Source organism: Zingiber officinale, chromosome 4A, assembly GCF_018446385.1.
Source record: "Zingiber officinale cultivar Zhangliang chromosome 4A, Zo_v1.1, whole genome shotgun sequence".
NCBI lineage: Eukaryota > Viridiplantae > Streptophyta > Magnoliopsida > Zingiberales > Zingiberaceae > Zingiber > Zingiber officinale.
Window position 1 is genome coordinate 120,994,324 of NC_055992.1, and position 9,403 is coordinate 121,003,726.

Consider the following 9,403-nt stretch of genomic DNA (forward strand, 5'->3'; position numbering starts at 1 on the left):
AATCCCTACCATACATACTCTACACGTATACAAATACCACAGAGTATAGATAATCCAAAGTGTAGATCAGATAAGAATTAAATAGATCATCACAAGGGTCAAGCATCAGATCAAGCAGGAAAGCAACAAACGAGCACGATATAAGATAAAGCATCCTAAACCATCTCATAAAACCATGCACTAAGCTCAATAAAATCTACACAGAGGCAAGGAAGAAATACCCGCCTTAATACGTAGATCGTGTCCGGAAATCCCACGTCGAGACGCTCGTCCCGAATCCAAGTCCTGCGATTACATAATATATTTAGCTACTCACATAATCAACAACAAACTAAACTCAAAACCTAATCCTACGTCGATTAGGTAACTCTGTTTAGTTTCTACCCAATGATCCGAACCAAAGTAGATGAGAGGTTCATCCTTAAACTCTACTCTTTCTAAATCCAACCATAATCCACAATCATCACTAATCAAATCTCCTCATGAATTAATCCAATTCAATTCACATAATTCATCATCAATCAAACACTAATCCAAACTCATCATAAATCCTTCTAAATCTACTAATCAATCCAATACAACTTAATTTAAATTCCTACAATCCATCCCTACCAATCCAAACCAATACAGCAATAAAATCACCTTAATTCTTAATCCACAATAATTCATCCCATCCACATCACAAATGATATCAACCCACAATAACCTATCAACTAAATCATTAAACCATGATCAACCGCAAAATCCAACAATCCTCAATCAACTCAATCATTTCCTAGTCTAATTCACATCCCAATTAATTCCTTAATCTAATTCATTACATAATGTAATCAATTTAGAGCACAACTTACCCAATTCCATTGCACTCCACTGTTAGCATGTGATCCGAGCAACCCACTATTGGAAGCCACAGGTGTGATGCTCACTGTTGCCCACATTTCCATCTCCTACTAACCTAACAACCAAATCACATAAATCCATCAATTACCCTATAACAAAATACAAGATCAACTCTTAACCTTACCTTAACTCCATGTCAACAACCCCTTCTCCAATGTTTCACTGCCCGACAACATTTCCTTGCAGTGAACGCCCATTGTTCTAGCAACAACACCTCAAATAGATCCCTACACTGAAACTCTATCTCTGATCAGCTAACCTCCCATATTTAATCCTCATCGGAGCAACACTGATCAGTCGCATAGTTAATCTCAACATCAAAGTATGAAATCAATCCATGTTAATCAATATTGAGCTTGACTTACCCGTATACCATATCCAAGATCTCTCCTAGATGGAATCAGGTTGTCGCTGCGGCAATGAGCTAGGGCAGAGGATAGGGCGACACCGGCACAAACAAAGGAGACAAGAGCACAAAGCATTTCATCAAACACCTGTCATGCATCACCTCAAACACTCCACCTCTTCACCGAGACTTCAATCACCGGAGAGGATCACAGCTTCGATGGAGAAAACAATCCCCAACAGAGTTGAGGTGGCTGGAACCAAAATACAATCTCAGCTTCTTAGAAGACCACCCAAATCAATCCAAGAAGAAGAACACCTACTCGAATCATAACCTAGGTAGATCTCTTACCTTCAAGATCCCGCTAGGGCACAACGCCACCAAAGGAAGAGGAGGAATCAAGGGAAGATTTGGCGCTGAGGCTTACGGGAAATCAAGGAAGAACAAGATAGCTCACCCTTGATGCCCTGGCAATAGATCTACTCCGGCGATCGTCGGTGTCGGTTCGTCCCCGTGAAGAACAGAGAGATCAGAGCGAGAAGAAAAGCTTCGGCTGGATTTGAGCTTGAGGGTCGATGACTACAAAGGGAGATCGCCGGAGCTAGAGCCTCACTCTCATCGGCGTCGCTCGTCTGCGAGGGAGATCGGAGAAGGAAGGGAGGTCGAGGAAGGGAGGAGGGGAGGGATCGGCGTCGGGTTTGGGGAAACGGTGCTTGGGAAGGGAATTAAAGGAAAAGAAAATAATTTATAATTATAAACATTTCCTCACCCAAACGGGTATCCCAAACAGGCCTTATCTGTACCCGAAATTGATCCCCTCAAAACCCTTCTTACGAGCTCTGAAAAAATCCCAGAAAATTTCTAAAAATTCCGGAAAAATTCTATAAGGCTATTTCCCAAATAACCCTATCTATTTTAATCTTCCGATATCTTACATCCTCCCCCACTAATAAAAATTTGGTCCCCAAATTTACTGGTCAACTCAGGGATCCTTATCCAAGGGTAACCTCTAAATCACATACTCATATACCACTCACTCCAAGTATAATAACCAAACATCATCCTCATGTACTACTCCACCCCAGTATCATAAACATATCTCCCAACATGACAATCCACCTCCAAATGAATAGCGACAACTCTGTGAGCTATGAACTCACCCTACTCCCGCTACTCCCACCCTGCAATCTAGCCAACTCCGGGATAAATCAACTACCTCTGAATATCAGAATCCACTATCATCAGACCTCCCAACATCTGTATCGCAAATCCAGATCAATGTGTTTCCTATAGTAACTCCTTCCGGATAAGAAGTGACTCAGAAACACACATAATCTCCCACAGAAATAAAAATAAATTCTCATTTCATGAGAATTCAAACTAGTGGCACGAGACTACTCCGCTCATACTACATCAGAACTGCACCAAACCTCGGGTACGATACATATGTGTAGAGTACAAATCCGTCTACACTAGAAAGTATAACTAAGACAGTGCAGTTAACAACTTCTCGTTTCAACTCCTGAAACTGATCTCGTAAGTGTCTATCCAGGAAAATTTCATACTCATCCTGAATAGTCCAGTCGACGGTATAACAATACTGGAGAAACCCTCAATCAATCTCCGATAATATCTAGCCAGATCAAGGAAGGAACAGCGAATCTCCGGTATAGACTACGCCTACTTCCAACTGATAGCCACCTCTATCTCCTGTGGATCCAGCGCTATCCTTTACTAACCACAACGTGTCGCAAAAACTCGTAAAAGACAATCACAATACGTACTACTAACTTCACATATAGATGTTCCCGTCGAAACATCTCTAGAACTATGCAAAGCCAGTGTACATGATCCACCTCGGATCGAAAATAGATCACAACATCGTCAATGGAGACAATGAAAACTGATCTACACACCCAAGGAATACCAAGTACATCGAGTCCATAACAAGATCTAAGGCACGACATGCCTAAATGGTAACACCAAGGACTCATAATGTACATACAACAGGCTCACTCAATCGTAAGATCTCCAACAACGAGTCTGTGATCGAATCACCCACTACAAATCACCAAATCCATATATATCACAGACATACTACACTCCATGTCACTATCAACATAAAACACCAAATAATAGATCAAGTCAAATATCTACCAATAGATCATCAAAGACCACATATCACCACACCTGGTCTCATAATGTCCACTAATCACAAATCATCCTCAACATCAATCAGTCATACCAGATAGTCTCATAAACAAAGATAGAGTCAAAGAAAAGTATCCAACCTTCAACCCCCACTACTAACAAACTAAACGTATCCAAGAAGGTCTGCCAAATCTCATCATCTCATTCTTTCCGATAATCAAATATCCACAGTAAAAGAATGTCAATCCAAAGTCATAGAGTCACCCAATCTCCTGACTAAGAGTCTACCCATCTAGAAAGTATCTCCACAACTCTCATAATCATCCCATAAGTGTCCCTCGACCAATATCGATAAAAGGTCAAACCTTCTAATATGATAAATAGACTACAAGATCTGGTACAATGATCACGTGGTCAAGGTCTTGAGTTACTTGATGGAGACAATGTTAGCTAAGTCGTCTAACCATTGTCTTGTACCCCTTATTACTGTGATTGCTCCATCCGAGGTTCAAGAACCTCCAGTATCAAGCAATGAACACAAACATAGAGGAACACTACAACTAAACAACTGATCAAAATATCTGTCAATCGACGCCTACCCTCAAGATCGTCATATCAAATCATACCTAGTTATGCATTTGACCTCCTAGGTATTACTCAACTAATACCACTACCTCCGTATCATTACAGTCGTAGTTCACTAGGTACATCAAGGATATCTAATCATATCCAATAGTTCCATGAGTCGATCTCCCATAGAACAACGATAAGTAGTCTACTAGTCATCGCCTTATAAATCACCATGCCACCGAAAGAGGTAAAGAACTACTCTCTCTCCAACACATCTCAAGGAAATCGCTAAGTGACGACCGATCTCCAAAACATTCTCTCCTTCTTCCTTCACGTGGTACCGGTCACATAAAGGTTAAGCAGCTAACTTCAACTCTCTCACGCCAAGACAAATCATATATCCAAAGGTACTCCTCAACCCTACACCCTAGTAATGGATGTATCTCATAAGTGTTACGCAGTAGCTTTACACTTTTCCACATCGTGCAGATCCTATCCGAATGTATCTGCTAAGTCATCCTACCAGGTACAGACAATCCATAGTCAAAGTCCCCATGGAATCGGATACGACAATCCTCTACAGACTGACTAAGCCGATATTGGTATACGGCCAATTCAATCCTTTCTACCCCGGTACAAGTCAAAATATCTAACCGAGTATGAAACATCCCACAGATAGGCATCTCTAAAAATAGAGTAAGTCAGTCCCCTACTGGTCGGACCAACAAAATAAATCGATCATCTCCTAACCGATCCAATAAGAGTAAATTAATCATCCACTGATGAAACTAACTAAGGTAAATCGATACGCCACTACCCAAGTCAACAAGGGTAAATCAGTCAAACCATAACTACACAAGTCAACCAAGTAAATCAATCATCAACAGGAGTAAACCGGTACTCTACTAACTGAGTCAACATGGGTATACAGATATCATCCACCATCTAGCTAATAGTAACCAAGACTAGTATGGGACTCTAATTCTCAACCAACTAGCAGTATGATATGAGGAAATCCCCTGAGACTGTAAATCCTTGATCTCCAGTAGGTCAACCGTGATCAGTGATTGACCCTACACATGAAATGTATGGTACAAACAAATAGGCAAGTACTAACAAAAAGTACTAACACATGTCATAACTAACTATCATGGACAACAGTACATATACCAACAGAGATGTATGATAACAATATGCAAACATACCTCCTATAGCCTGGAGATGTCCTGCTGCTGCCTGGTCCCAAAACTCGGAAAGTCACATCAAGAAAACCGAATCACGACATCCAAAACAGGAATAATAGGCATCGTACCTACTCTGATACCAAATATTGGTATCAGATAAATCTCGAAAATCCAAAACAAAACAAAGCAGGCATCGCACCTGAGCGACACTAAATTGTCACGCCCAAAGGAGTCTCGCTAGACAAAAATCCTAAAGATCTCCCCAGCATCGTGACCATCCAAGCATCACTACGTTAAAATACATCACCACGCGGTCGAATATTTATATATACAACCACTCAGTTATAATACACACTCACTCGAATGAAACAATCACAACCACGCAGATATATATATAATAACCCACACTACTGTACCAAAACACAATGAAAAACGAAGGAAAGCCCAATACAACACAATCAACACATTACTAGGCTAGGCTTTATACCACAACCACAACAACACAAATACAACAACCCCCGAATACAACAAATACAAATAAAACATATACAAAACCAAAACGACCTTCGGACGTAGGACCCGCAGACAGATACTCCGAGCGACACTCCAACCATCTACCAAAACATAAGATATATATGCGGTGGTGAGTATAGGTAACTCAATGGGTAGTAGACAAGATAGTGCATGGTCAATAACAAACACGGAGATCAAAAGTATACAGTCTCAACAAAGAACACGATCATACTATCATAACCAACGATCCGAACATACCGACGTAGTAACTCGACATAATCATAATCGACATACGAACCGCACAAACCACTACTGATATAATGGTAAATACATACCCAATGAAATCGACGCAAGATACCAAGATCAAGAACCTCACTGGATCTGCAATGACACACCCGTGACACCACAATATAAATACGATCGCAAATACATGTAAAATAAACGATACGTATGCAGCATGACAACCATACGCAACAATCATATCGCAAACAAACGCAATATACCACAAACACACGAACTAGTATCTACTAGGTACGATGCAAATATATTCCAAAGACGCACCGCGATCAAAAGTCAACGCGACGCCCACGGTCACCCCGCCACCTCTCTGTACACCACGACCTCGTGGCCGAGAGGCTCGTCCATGACAAACCGTACTAGCCTCCGTAACAAACACCGCTATAAAGCGGACGGCCGCCTAAGTAGTTATATAACCACTCAGCTAAGGGTCCCCGACCACTCACATCTCTAGCCCTCCGACACTGCACTCAAGACTCACTACCCAGAGTGGTCGAGGCCGACAAACATCGAGCAAGAAGCGACAGACTAGCTCCACCCCAAACTACCACTTCCATCAGCCGAATGGACGGCTATAAAAGACTGACAACCCTCTCAACTACAAGGGAGACGATAGTCGTCAGTATGACATGAATGATGAACATGATGATATACATATATAATCATGATACGGACACCGTCATCATCCATGCAACTCTAAATCCACCTAAGTGTCCCACAACATGAGTATAATCATCATGATATCTCCATATATCCCACCAAACATATGTATATAACCACACATGTATAGTCAACCAAAGATCTCCAATAACCTCAACAGACACACCTACACAACCCCACGTGTACAATCAACATGTATCCTCCAGTAAAAACACATCAAACACGGGTATAAACCACAGACATACAATCACCACAACTCCAATCATCACACCGGACAGAAGTATACCCGACATACGGATGGATAAGCCTCATATGAATACCGCCAATGAAGTAATCCCTACCATACATACTCTACATGTACACAAATACCACAGAGTATAGATAATCCAAAGTGTAGACTGTATAAGAATTAAATAGATCATCACAAGGGTCAAGCATCGGTATCAAGCAGGAAAGCAACAAACGAGCACGATATAAGATAAAGCATCCTAAACCATCTCATAAAACCATGCACTAAGCTCAATAAAATCTACACAGAGGCAAGGAAGAAATACCCGCCTTAATACGTAGATCGTGTCCGGAAATCCCACGTCGAGACGCTCGTCCCGAATCCAAGTCCTGCGATTACATAATATATTTAGCTACTCACATAATCAACAACAAACTAAACTCAAAACCTAATCCTACGTCGATTAGGTAACTCTGTTTAGTTTCTACCCAATGATCCGAACCAAAGTAGATGAGAGGTTCATCCTTAAACTCTACTCTTTCTAAATCCAACCATAATCCACAATCATCACTAATCAAATCTCCTCATGAATTAATCCAATTCAATTCACATAATTCATCATCAATCAAACACTAATCCAAACTCATCATAAATCCTTCTAAATCTACTAATCAATCCAATACAACTTAATTTAAATTCCTACAATCCATCCCTACCAATCCAAACCAATACAGCAATAAAATCACCTTAATTCTTAATCCACAATAATTCATCCCATCCACAACACAAATGATATCAACCCACAATAACCTATCAACTAAATCATTAAACCATGATCAACCGCAAAATCCAACAATCCTCAATCAACTCAATCATTTCCTAGTCTAATTCACATCCCAATTAATTCCTTAATCTAATTCATTACATAATGTAATCAATTTAGAGCACAACTTACCCAATTCCATTGCACTCCACTGTTAGCATGTGATCCGAGCAACCCACTATTGGAAGCCACAGGTGTGATGCTCACTGTTGCCCACATTTCCATCTCCTACTAACCTAACAACCAAATCACATAAATCCATCAATTACCCTATAACAAAATACAAGATCAACTCTTAACCTTACCTTAACTCCATGTCAACAACCCCTTCTCCAATGTTTCACTGCCCGACAACATTTCCTTGCAGTGAACGCCCATTGTTCTAGCAACAACACCTCAAATAGATCCCTACACTGAAACTCTATCTCTGATCAGCTAACCTCCCATATTTAATCCTCATCGGAGCAACACTGATCAGTCGCATAGTTAATCTCAACATCAAAGTATGAAATCAATCCATGTTAATCAATATTGAGCTTGACTTACCCGTATACCATATCCAAGATCTCTCCTAGATGGAATCAGGTTGTCGCTGCGGCAATGAGCTAGGGCAGAGGATAGGGCGACACCGGCACAAACAAAGGAGACAAGAGCACAAAGCATTTCATCAAACACCTGTCATGCATCACCTCAAACACTCCACCTCTTCACCGAGACTTCAATCACCGGAGAGGATCACAGCTTCGATGGAGAAAACAATCCCCAACAGAGTTGAGGTGGCTGGAACCAAAATACAATCTCAGCTTCTTAGAAGACCACCCAAATCAATCCAAGAAGAAGAACACCTACTCGAATCATAACCTAGGTAGATCTCTTACCTTCAAGATCCCGCTAGGGCACAACGCCACCAAAGGAAGAGGAGGAATCAAGGGAAGATTTGGCGCTGAGGCTTACGGGAAATCAAGGAAGAACAAGATAGCTCACCCTTGATGCCCTGGCAATAGATCTACTCCGGCGATCGTCGGTGTCGGTTCGTCCCCGTGAAGAACAGAGAGATCAGAGCGAGAAGAAAAGCTTCGGCTGGATTTGAGCTTGAGGGTCGATGACTACAAAGGGAGATCGCCGGAGCTAGAGCCTCACTCTCATCGGCGTCGCTCGTCTGCGAGGGAGATCGGAGAAGGAAGGGAGGTCGAGGAAGGGAGGAGGGGAGGGATCGGCGTCGGGTTTGGGGAAACGGTGCTTGGGAAGGGAATTAAAGGAAAAGAAAATAATTTATAATTATAAACATTTCCTCACCCAAACGGGTATCCCAAACAGGCCTTATCTGTACCCGAAATTGATCCCCTCAAAACCCTTCTTACGAGCTCTGAAAAAAATCCCAGAAAATTTCTAAAAATTCCGGAAAAATTCTATAAGGCTATTTCCCAAATAACCCTATCTATTTTAATCTTCCGATATCTTACATAAAGACCTCAGTTATTATGGAAGTGTGTGCTCTTAATCCTAATATAATAACAAGCATATATATTTGATATTTATTTCTTTAATTTATCAATGGGTGAGATTTGGTTCGATGAATCAATAAGCCCGATAAGTTGGGAAATGATATCACTTATAGTGTGTGTTGTTGATTATAGAAGGAAACTGTGTCCTAATAATCTAGGTTGAGAATGTCCCCAAGAGGAGCTCATAAGAATTGTCATGTTAAACCCTGCAGGTGGACTTAGTCC

General features: G+C 41.1%; 2 long non-coding RNA genes across 2 annotated transcripts; both read right to left on the reverse strand.

Moving 5' to 3' along the window:
- Positions 1 to 224: 224 nt before the first annotated feature.
- On the reverse strand, positions 225 to 2,071 carry LOC121970823. Its single transcript, XR_006109019.1, has 5 exons — positions 1,598 to 2,071; positions 1,266 to 1,499; positions 1,025 to 1,189; positions 852 to 955; positions 225 to 285 (listed from the first exon to the last, which is right to left on the reverse strand). It is a non-coding gene; the product is annotated as an uncharacterized LOC121970823 (long non-coding RNA).
- Positions 2,072 to 7,178: 5,107 nt separating this feature from the next.
- Positions 7,179 to 8,989, reverse strand: LOC121973603. Its single transcript, XR_006109681.1, has 5 exons — positions 8,552 to 8,989; positions 8,220 to 8,453; positions 7,979 to 8,143; positions 7,806 to 7,909; positions 7,179 to 7,239 (listed from the first exon to the last, which is right to left on the reverse strand). It is a non-coding gene; the product is annotated as an uncharacterized LOC121973603 (long non-coding RNA).
- Between the last annotated feature and the right edge of the window lie 414 nt (positions 8,990 to 9,403).